Below are 9,726 nucleotides of genomic sequence, written 5' to 3' on the forward strand. Positions count from 1 at the left end.
CTTTCGACGGTGGATGGGGGTCAGCATGGGCATCCTGACTGGTCTGCGGCTATCCATCCCCATACGCAACAAACTGTGATGCACTGTGTATTCTGACACCTTTCTATCAGAACCAGCATTAACTTCTCGAGCAATTTGAGCTACAGTAGCTCGTCTGTTGGATCGGACCACACGGGCCAGCCTTCGGTCCCCAAGTGCATCAATGAGCCTTGGCCGCCCATGACCCTGTCGCCGGTTCACCACTGTTCCTTCCCTGGACCACTTTTGATAGATACCAACCACTGCAGACCGGGAACACCCCACAAGAGCTGCAGTTTTGGAGATTCTCTGACCCAGTCGTCTAGCCATCACAATTTGTCTCTTCTCAAACTCGCTCAAATCCTTATGCTTGCCAATTTTTCCTGCTTCTAACACATCAACTTTGAGGACAAAATGTTCTTGTGTAAAGGAGGATGCATAATAATGTAATTTATTTATCTCTTTCCTTTAAAGACCAAAAAAATGGTACAAAAGGTTTTTTTTTTTTCACCGTCACTTGGACGGTACCCTTTAAAAAGTTTCTAATATGTACACTTTTGGTACCAATATGTACCTTTGGAGGTACTAATATGCACTCTTTAGGTACAAAAATGTACCTTTTGAAAGAGTACTTCCCCAGTGACAGCTTTTGTATCTTTTTTTTCCTGAGAGTGTGTGAAAGAAAAATCAAAGTTTTGTGGCTATGTCTATTAAGGCTACTTATAAAGGGCTGCCAACTCTCATGCAACTGACATCGACTCACGCAGTGAAAAAAAAAAAACTCTATTGTGCCTCAGTTCATGTGGTGCATGAACCAATCTGTCTTCCTTTTTTTTACTAGCACCAAATAAACATGAATAAACATCAGAAGGAATGTTAAAAGATACTGTAAAGCTTACTGAAATATATCATGTCTCATGTAATCGTTCAATGAGTGTTTCAACCGCAGAAAGACATGATTAAATCAGCTTGTGAACAATGTCACGTAAAGCCAATCAATGACAATATAGCATGTTTGCTAGAAAAACTAACTCTACAAATTAACACACAAAACAATCCTACACTGACTGTTGACATTCAAGTCAACATGAAATCCAAACTGACCCTTATTTACTTTATGAACAACACACATTTCTGGTGTTTGTAATCTTCATAAACATATTAATTTTGCCCACTGCTAAAACAATTTAGTTGTCATATTTTTTACAACCCAATATATTCCCGGGTCATAAGGTCCCCATTTCTTTCTCATTGAATATTCTTTATTGTTTGATAGTCACATTTCTGTGAAATTCAGCATCTTTTTTTTGTAAACTATTTATAACATCCAGAATTCTATGTTGCTAGTTAGCTGTTGCTACTATAATTATATTACTAAACAATGTAATTGATGTGCACTTGTACAACTGAGAAGACAAATACCTTAATAAGAATCAGTTTAGAGGAAACTTGCTTGCTGGAGAGGAATGTGATACACGCTGGACATGAGGATGATCATTGTTTAAAAAAGGAACAGCGATAGATGGAGAAAATGACACACAGAGAGAGTGAGCCGAGCCGCAGAGACGAGACTAAAATGAGACTAAAATGTCAGCTGAGTCACAGTTGTTCCAGTGAGACAGTGAGCTTTAATATGTTTCCACTGGCTTGAATGGAGGCAGAAAATTTATTGTGATGCTTTTGGGAAACAATCCATAATCTGATCTAAATGGAGCCTCTCGACACCATACTCGATGAGGAGAATGAAAATATAGATCTGACCTACTGAAAACAAAAGACAATGACACATCCTCAGAGTTCAGATGCCACCCTGTCGCCATGACAACACTAACTCATCACATTGTATTTATGCCAATATTTAATTAAATCACTGGAAAAGAATTTCGAACATGGCAGCAAACCCGTTCCACTGCCCTTGTGTGAGAGCTGGACCAGAAATAGATGTGGTGTGCCAGGCATGCTGGAAGAGGTCCAGAGAATCCAAACTCTCCAGAGACAGACACTCTCCCATCTTCCAAAATCTCCCTTCAGATGGACAGGCTGAAGTTGGGAGGTTTGGCCTTGCCTCGGGCATCTGCTAACACATCTAGACATCTTGCCCATGAGCACACAGATCCAGTGCCTACAGCTGTAATGAGATCTCTGGATTAATTGAATGTTCTGGGTTCAGAGCAAGTTAAGCTCTATCAACAGCATCTGCGCCATGATCGATTACCACACTTCATTTCGGCTTGGCCCTCAGTTTGTAAGCAAACAAAGGTACAGTTACAGTTATGAGCATACAATGAAAGTCTATGGTGCAAGGCATTCTGGAGGGTTACAATCCAATGTGAAACTTGTTTTATTAAAGCTTTAATGTTTAAGTCTTGCAGTGTTACTTTTGAAACTTTTGTGTATTTTAATGTGTATTCCTGTGCAATGCCTTGCCCCACAGATTTCCATTTAAGTGCAAATACTGTGATTTTTGCTTGATTTAGTTATTTTCTGTGGAATTGGTGCAAGGAAATGCCTCAGATACTGTCCATAGAATCTGTAAATAACATTTTTTATGCTCTTAACCAGGGGGCTGGGACCCATTAGGAGGCCTCAACAAACTTCCAAAGCTGGCCTAAAGATGACGTCAAATTATGAGCATGTGTAACCCCTCCGGTTCTACTTGCACTGCTCTGAGCGGGATTTGAACGGGTGTTTCTGGAATGGGAGGCAGGCGTGTAAACAAGGACGTTAAAGTTTGTAGTCTCAAGTGTCTATCGCTAGTGTGCCTCTTGAGGCCAGGGGAGTGAGGTTTACCCACATACTGTAGGTCTTAGCTGGCCTCCGTTACACTCACCCCTCTAAACCTCATTCCCATTCACTCACTCCCTTTGGATATACTTGCACCGCTCTGAGCAGGATTCGAACCCGCGTTTCCAGCAAGCAAGGAAGGCAGGCACGCAGCCTCTAGCGTCTATTGCTAGTGTACCTCTTGAGGCCATGGGAGTGCATTTTACCCGCACAGCTCTTAATAGCTGGCCTCTGTTATACTCACACCCCTAAACCTTACTCTCATCCAGGTCACAGCACCAATGTAAACTCTTTGGATATACTTGGACTGCTCCGAGCAGGATTCGACCAGTGTTTCCAGCATGGAAGGCAGGCACGAAGCCTCTAGCGTCTATCACTAGTGTGCCTCTTGAGGCCATGGGAGTGCATTTTACCCGCACAGCTCTTAATAGCTGGCCTCTGTTATACTCACACCCCTAAACCTTACTCTCATCCGGGTCACAGCACCAATGTAACCTCTTTGGATATACTTGGACTGCTCCGAGCAGGATTCGACCAGTGTTTCCAGCATGGAAGGCAGGCACGAAGCCTCTAGCGTCTATCACTAGTGTGCCTCTTGAGGCCATGGGAGTGCGTTTTACCCACACAGCTCTTACAAGCTGGCCTCTGTTATACTTACACCCCTAAACCTCACTCTCATCTGGGTCACAGCACCAATGTAACCCCTTTGGATCTACTCGCACTGCTCTGAGTGTGATTCAAACTGGTGTTTCCGGCATGGGAGGCAGGCATGCAGCCTCTAGCGTCTATTGCTAGTGCGTCTCTTGAGGCCATAGGGGTGAGGTTTACTAGCACAGCTCTTACTAGCTGGCCTCTGTTACACTCATCCCCCTAAACCTCACTCCCATCCAGGTCACAGCACCAATGTAACCCCTCCGGTTCTACTCGCACCACTACGAACAGGATTTGAGATGGCGTTTCCAGCATGGGAGGCATAGTGTGCAGTCTCTAGCGTCTATCGCTAGTGTGCCTCTTGAGGCCAGGGGAGTGCATTTTACCCGCACAGCTCTTAATAGCTGGCCTCTGTTATACTCACACCCCTAAACCTTAATCTCATCTGGGTCACAGCACCAATGTAACTCCTTTGGATATACTTGCACCGCTCCGAGCAGGATTCGAACCAGTGTTTCCAGCAAGCAAGGCAGGCACGCAGCCTCTAGCATCTATCACTAGTATGCCTCTTGAGGATATTGGGAGTGCTTTTTACCTGCGCAGCTCTTACTAGCTTGCCTCCGTTATACATGAAAAGGCCTGCAAATTTACAAAGCACAAAGTCCACTCCAAAGAGAAGTTATTCTCTATATTAGTAAGCACTGTTTCTGAACTCCCTGAAATGCTTTCGATTGTAGTCTTAAGTTTTCTTCTGGGAATGTACACGTCACAATATTCCTCATTTAAATAATTCCCACCCAAGGCATATGCAAAAAAAAGGGGTGGGGCCTGGTTGAGTAGTAGTGTGTTGAAACACTGTTATGGTAAGTGGTGTGACATGGAGTAAGAGTATGAGAACCACAGATTTAAGTCAACATGAAATCAAAATAGACCCTATTTCCTTTCTAAAACACATTTATAGTCTTATTGTCCAAGATTCATGAGTACATGTAATTCCAAAGAAATATAATCTGCAAAATCATTCATCAAAATGCATCTGAAATGATTTTTCCATTGACGTCACCAGGGCAGCTTAAGTTTCAACTGATGAGTGCTGACAAGCGACAGCAAAGTCTAGCAAGTAACGGAGACTATTCACAATCCAATCAATGCCATAATGAACAAAATTAAGTCCCGCTCTACATGTTCTTCTTGTGAGCATCCTGTTTGACGTCACATTACAGAAGTAAAATGGGTTGAGAATATAATTGTTCAAATTCTAATTTAGGCCATGCCCAACAAACTATAGTGCAGGATTATGATGTCTTGTATGAAGGAGCCTAATTTGCAATCCAATTAATGCAACATTCCTGTTGGTGGTACACATATTCATTCTAGCAGAACTGGATTAACACTGAATAGACATGAAACCTATTTTTGGCTAGTGACGCAATTCCTCCCTCACAGAAAGCTGCTAATGCAGTCCGGTGTCTGATCCCAAAGGCACCTGTGTCTCTCCAGCTGTGAATGGCAGCAGTGAACAGACTCTGGATCTGTATGATGACATGAGTACAGACTGTTAGACCGTCCTCAGCTCCAGCTGTCCCTGCATGTCAGACATCTCCGCCTCCAAGTAACGAATTAGCAGGCGGATTTATACAGGGTTGCATGTGTATAGCCGGTTAACACGCACCAGTTCAACAAACGCCGGCTGTGTACCGACTGAAGTGTGCTGTTAAAAGCTCAGAGTTACAAGAACATCATTGTTTTTTCATTTTAGTAAGTACACATTGAACAAACTGAAAATGTCAAAACAAACCTCAGTCTGAATGAGGATTAAGCTGCTCATTCTCAAGTTAGAGAAGGACTTGGCAGGTGAAAAGACATTGAGGAGCAGATGCAAAGCTTCAGTACTGAGCTCAGCCATGACTCCTCAGCTGAACAGATGAGTACATGTGTAACAGTGTGAGGAGTGTGTGTTTGTGTGTCCGCTCTCTTGCTGTCCCTCCTCCCTTGAGCCGATCCTCTTTCAGACTAGAGCTCTAGAATGCCATGGACCTGGTTTCCAAGGAAACCGAGAGTGTTGACAATGAAAGACAAGTTCACGTCCATGTTAATCACTGCCTAGCAATAAAGGCAAAGCGGTTGCCAATGGCACGGGCACTTTCTTTAAAATTGTGAAATCAAAAGAGACTCTATTTACTTTCTTAACACACGTTCTTGGTCATATTATGAGCGATTTATCAGCGCATGTTATTTCAAATAATACAAAAAAAAAAAAAAAAAAAAATGTAGTAAATAGCTTCACTTCTGAAATGACTTTTCCCTTTTTTCAAACTCTCACCAACCTCTATTACTTTCACTAATAGAGACCACTTTATTAAAATTGCAAATAGATTAAATCAAATCTACAGTATTTGCTTTACATGTTATTCCAAAGACAAAAAATATTTATCATCTGCATAATCATTCATCAAATTGCCTCTGGGGGACAAAAACAGCTTAAACCACTCTGAGCTGGTCTCTGTTTAACTGGTCTTTCGGCCTAATCTGATCTACATTATAGCACTTAGTCATTCACATTTAGGCATTATCATTTATAATTCAACATCTGATCAACAGCCATAAGGAGTGCTGAGATACGTGAAGAGTTATTTACTTGTGTAGAATAGGCTGTTACGCTTCTGCTAAGTTAGTATACTCACAGTTGGCTTGCAAAATGTAATAAGTAGAAAAAAACAAAGAATGGAAAATGTGTCAGTTTACAATCTACTGTAAAATATGATTGAACTTGAAATTTAATGTTAGAAAAACTTCTCCAGAATTAACTTAAGATACTATACAAAAATATCCAAGTTGTCACTTAATTCAACTTCACATTTAAACTTGACTAAACTTAAAATTTTAAGGCAACAAACACTTTTTTTTAAAGTACTTTAAGTAACAAATTTTTACATGTAACAATTTAAAAGACATTATTGTCATAATAACATAGTACAGGTGACAGACATCATAAAGATCAGTCAGTTGAATCACTTTAGGGAGCCTGTGCGGATTTGAACAAGCAGGTTAAATTTTAATGACTCTGGAGGTTGGTTGCTCATTACACCACAGTGGAACAGAGAGAGAAAAGGGTCTGGAAAGTGATTTTGTACCTTGTTGTGGCGGAATTACCAGTCGCCGCTCATTCACTGACCTGCAGAAGCTGGAGGGAAATGACTTGTAGAAGTATGTTGAGGTAGGAAGCTGTTGGTCCTGTGATCTAGATGTTCAGCTCTTAGTACAGAAACAGTGCTTTACTTACAGCCTCAAATCTAGGGATGCACCGATATGAAAATTTTGGTTGATACAATAACTCTTTATATTTGAAAGCCGTTAATGGATATATGGCCGATAAACCTAATTACAAATTTTTATATAATTTTTGAGAGCCTAATTACAAAAATGTTTCACCATTAAAAGCCATGTCCCAAGCACAAAATTATAATGTTTTAATTATAATTTTATGTAGCCTATATGACAGACTTGCGCTGCACATTGTATTTAACTGTATTTTCCTTTTTGAATTAACTCCAATTATATTTCAAGCAATTCAAAACCATCATGGATGAACAGTGCACATCTGAAATGCCTCAGCTGAAGGAAATAATCCAGTATTTATCGGCTTTAAAATATCGGCCAAATTTTCTTATCGGGCCGATAACGATAACATTACAAATCAACATATATCGGCCAATACTGATATGGTGGCCGATACAATTGTGCATCCCTACTCAAATCAATAGAGTAGATGAGAAAGAGGGAGGAAAATAGTGTTAAGAGCATTTCCCTCATAGGACTGATGTAATTTCCATAAAAATGAGATGATTAGGAAGTGGTGAGAGAACATTAAGGACTGAGGGCCGTGGTAAAGACGATAAATCCTATTGCTAGAAACATGCATCACCACAAACCTTAGAAAATAAATCATGTCACCACCCTGCAAAGCATTCATTAAGTTAATGAATAAACTGTTCTTCTGAGTCAGAAATGAATCATTTGATACAGATGAATAAATGATTTGCTAACAAATCAAATCTTTTGTCACACAAAGCTACCGTAAGACTTAAAATTCATCAAGTCAGAATTTAGAATTAAAAGATTAGTTCACCCAAAAATTAAAATTCTGTCATCAATTACTCACCCTCATGTCGTTTCACACCCATAAGACTTTCATTCATCTTCAAAACACAAATGAAGATATTTTTAATTGAAATCAGAGATTTCTGTCCTTACATTGAAAGCGTATTTCAATGGAGTAATACGATTTGAGTGCTGCTCTATACGTTCACAGATCGATGTTTACTGTATATGTGATTAAAATTACATCTATTCTTCATATATAGTGACCGTGTCTCCTTCATAAAGACTTGGATTAAACCCTCGATTCATTTGGATTTATTTTACAATGTCTTGGGATTTTACGACGTCAGTTTTTGGTGAATAGTCTTTCAAAGGAGATACAAAAATTGCTCAGATTTCATTAAAAATATCTTTATTTGAGTTCCAAAGATGAAAGTACTGTGTTTGGAAAGACATGAGGGTGAGTAAATAACAGAATTTTCATTGGATGAACAAACTCTTTAAAAGTAGATATATGGACTACTTTTATAAAACTTTTATGGTGATTTTTTAAAGTTTTTTTTTTTTTTGAAGTTTGAAAGCTTCAGTCCCCATTTAATAGGTGAATTATGGAAATGAGCTAAAATGCAGATGACTATGAACTGTGGGTGAAAATTGAGTGCATGAGGAGGCATCAGATCTCATTTAAAGACAGGCTGTGTGGTTTGATGAAGGAATGAACATGCAAAACAGCAGATCTACCTCCCACACAGTGAGCCGACACCAGAATCTGTCTTTCCGCTCTGCTGCAAGTCAGCGGCCGTTCACTCATACACCAAACGCTTCACGGATCAGGGACATTATAGCATGCCATCCCAGTCTGATGCTACGCTCCTTTACGAGGACTATTTCTTCCTAGAATGCCAAACGAGATTGAAGTCAAATGAAATTTAGATGGAAAAATGTGGATCTGGACACAAAATTCAACAATACGTTGTGGCAAGAGTGCCGCCGTCATACTTTCCACAAACACTCTAAAAGCAGTTCAGATTCAGAAAATACATAATGTGAGACCTCTGATGTCACTTAGAGGAATGAGGAAGCAAATAAAATTATCAATTCCAAACTCCACGGCCTTTCAGCCATCAAACAGGCCTTCATTGTCTCCATGGGGTTTATTCTCATTTGGGCAGGGGCTTATCATCAAAGGTGGGATCTGGAACGTTAATCGGGTCGTTAACGTGCTGACGTCGCTCTATGCTGTTGTGATATGCTTCCTAAAGACTGATATTTGCTGCTGCTGCCATGCGTGTGCTAATGCTGCTAGCTTTAGTCACGGTTCTCGCACGTCGTGCCGCTTCACTAGAGCGAGAGGCGACAGTAATAGATTTCACACTAAACTGGTGTAAATTTTGCCACCCGAGATTTCAGAAGATTCTTTCTCAGCCGTCACATTAAAACTAGCCACAATTTTTAAACAACATATTTGTTCAAATATTATAGTAGCACAACTAACACAACTGTTGTAAAAAAAAATGTAATGAATTATGCATAAATAATAACTGTGCAATGAATTGTAATTGTAATATTACAACATACTCAGCATACACAAAAGAGTCTCACAAAACCTGCCTGGATCATATTTCACTTCAAAAGTAATTTTGCAAGAAACTGAAGGAATTTGGAAAAGACATTTTTGGAGTGTAACAATTATTTAAGACAATTTTCCCCCAATGATGTAAAGTTTTGTAATTATTAATAATATTATATATTATTACTACATTAAAAAACTTCCAATTAAAATCAGAATAAGGGCAGTATAATACATATTGTCTATATTTTACAATATAATTGTATATTATACCATTTAAAGGATTAGTCCACTTTTAAATACACTTTTCCTGATAAATTTACTCACCCCCATGTCATCCAAGATGTTCATGTCTTTCTTTCGTCAGTCGAAAATAAATGAAGGTTTTTGAGGGAAACATTCCAGGATTTTTCTCCTTACAGTGGATTTCAATGGCTACCAACAGGTTGAAGGTCAAAATTACAGTTTCAGTGCAGCTTCAAGGGCTATAAACGATACCAGATGAGTAATAAGGGTCTTATCTAGCGAATCGATAGGTCATTTTCGAAAAAAATACAACCGTTTATGCTTTATAAACAAAATATCGCTTTGAACGTACTTTC

General features: G+C 39.5%; 1 protein-coding gene across 1 annotated transcript in view; it reads right to left on the reverse strand.

Annotated features, from left to right (window-relative positions):
• The window catches only part of dusp14 (dual specificity phosphatase 14), a 28,801-nt gene extending 19,324 nt beyond the window's left edge, over positions 1-9,477 (reverse strand). The window contains exon 1 of the mRNA XM_048160275.1: positions 8,296-9,477. The gene's annotated coding sequence lies outside the window, so the exon portion shown is untranslated. The remainder of the gene's footprint in view (positions 1-8,295) is intronic.
• Positions 9,478-9,726: the final 249 nt, after the last annotated feature.

Source organism: Megalobrama amblycephala, linkage group LG16 (assembly GCF_018812025.1).
Source record: "Megalobrama amblycephala isolate DHTTF-2021 linkage group LG16, ASM1881202v1, whole genome shotgun sequence".
NCBI classification, from domain to species: Eukaryota; Metazoa; Chordata; class Actinopteri; order Cypriniformes; family Xenocyprididae; genus Megalobrama; species Megalobrama amblycephala.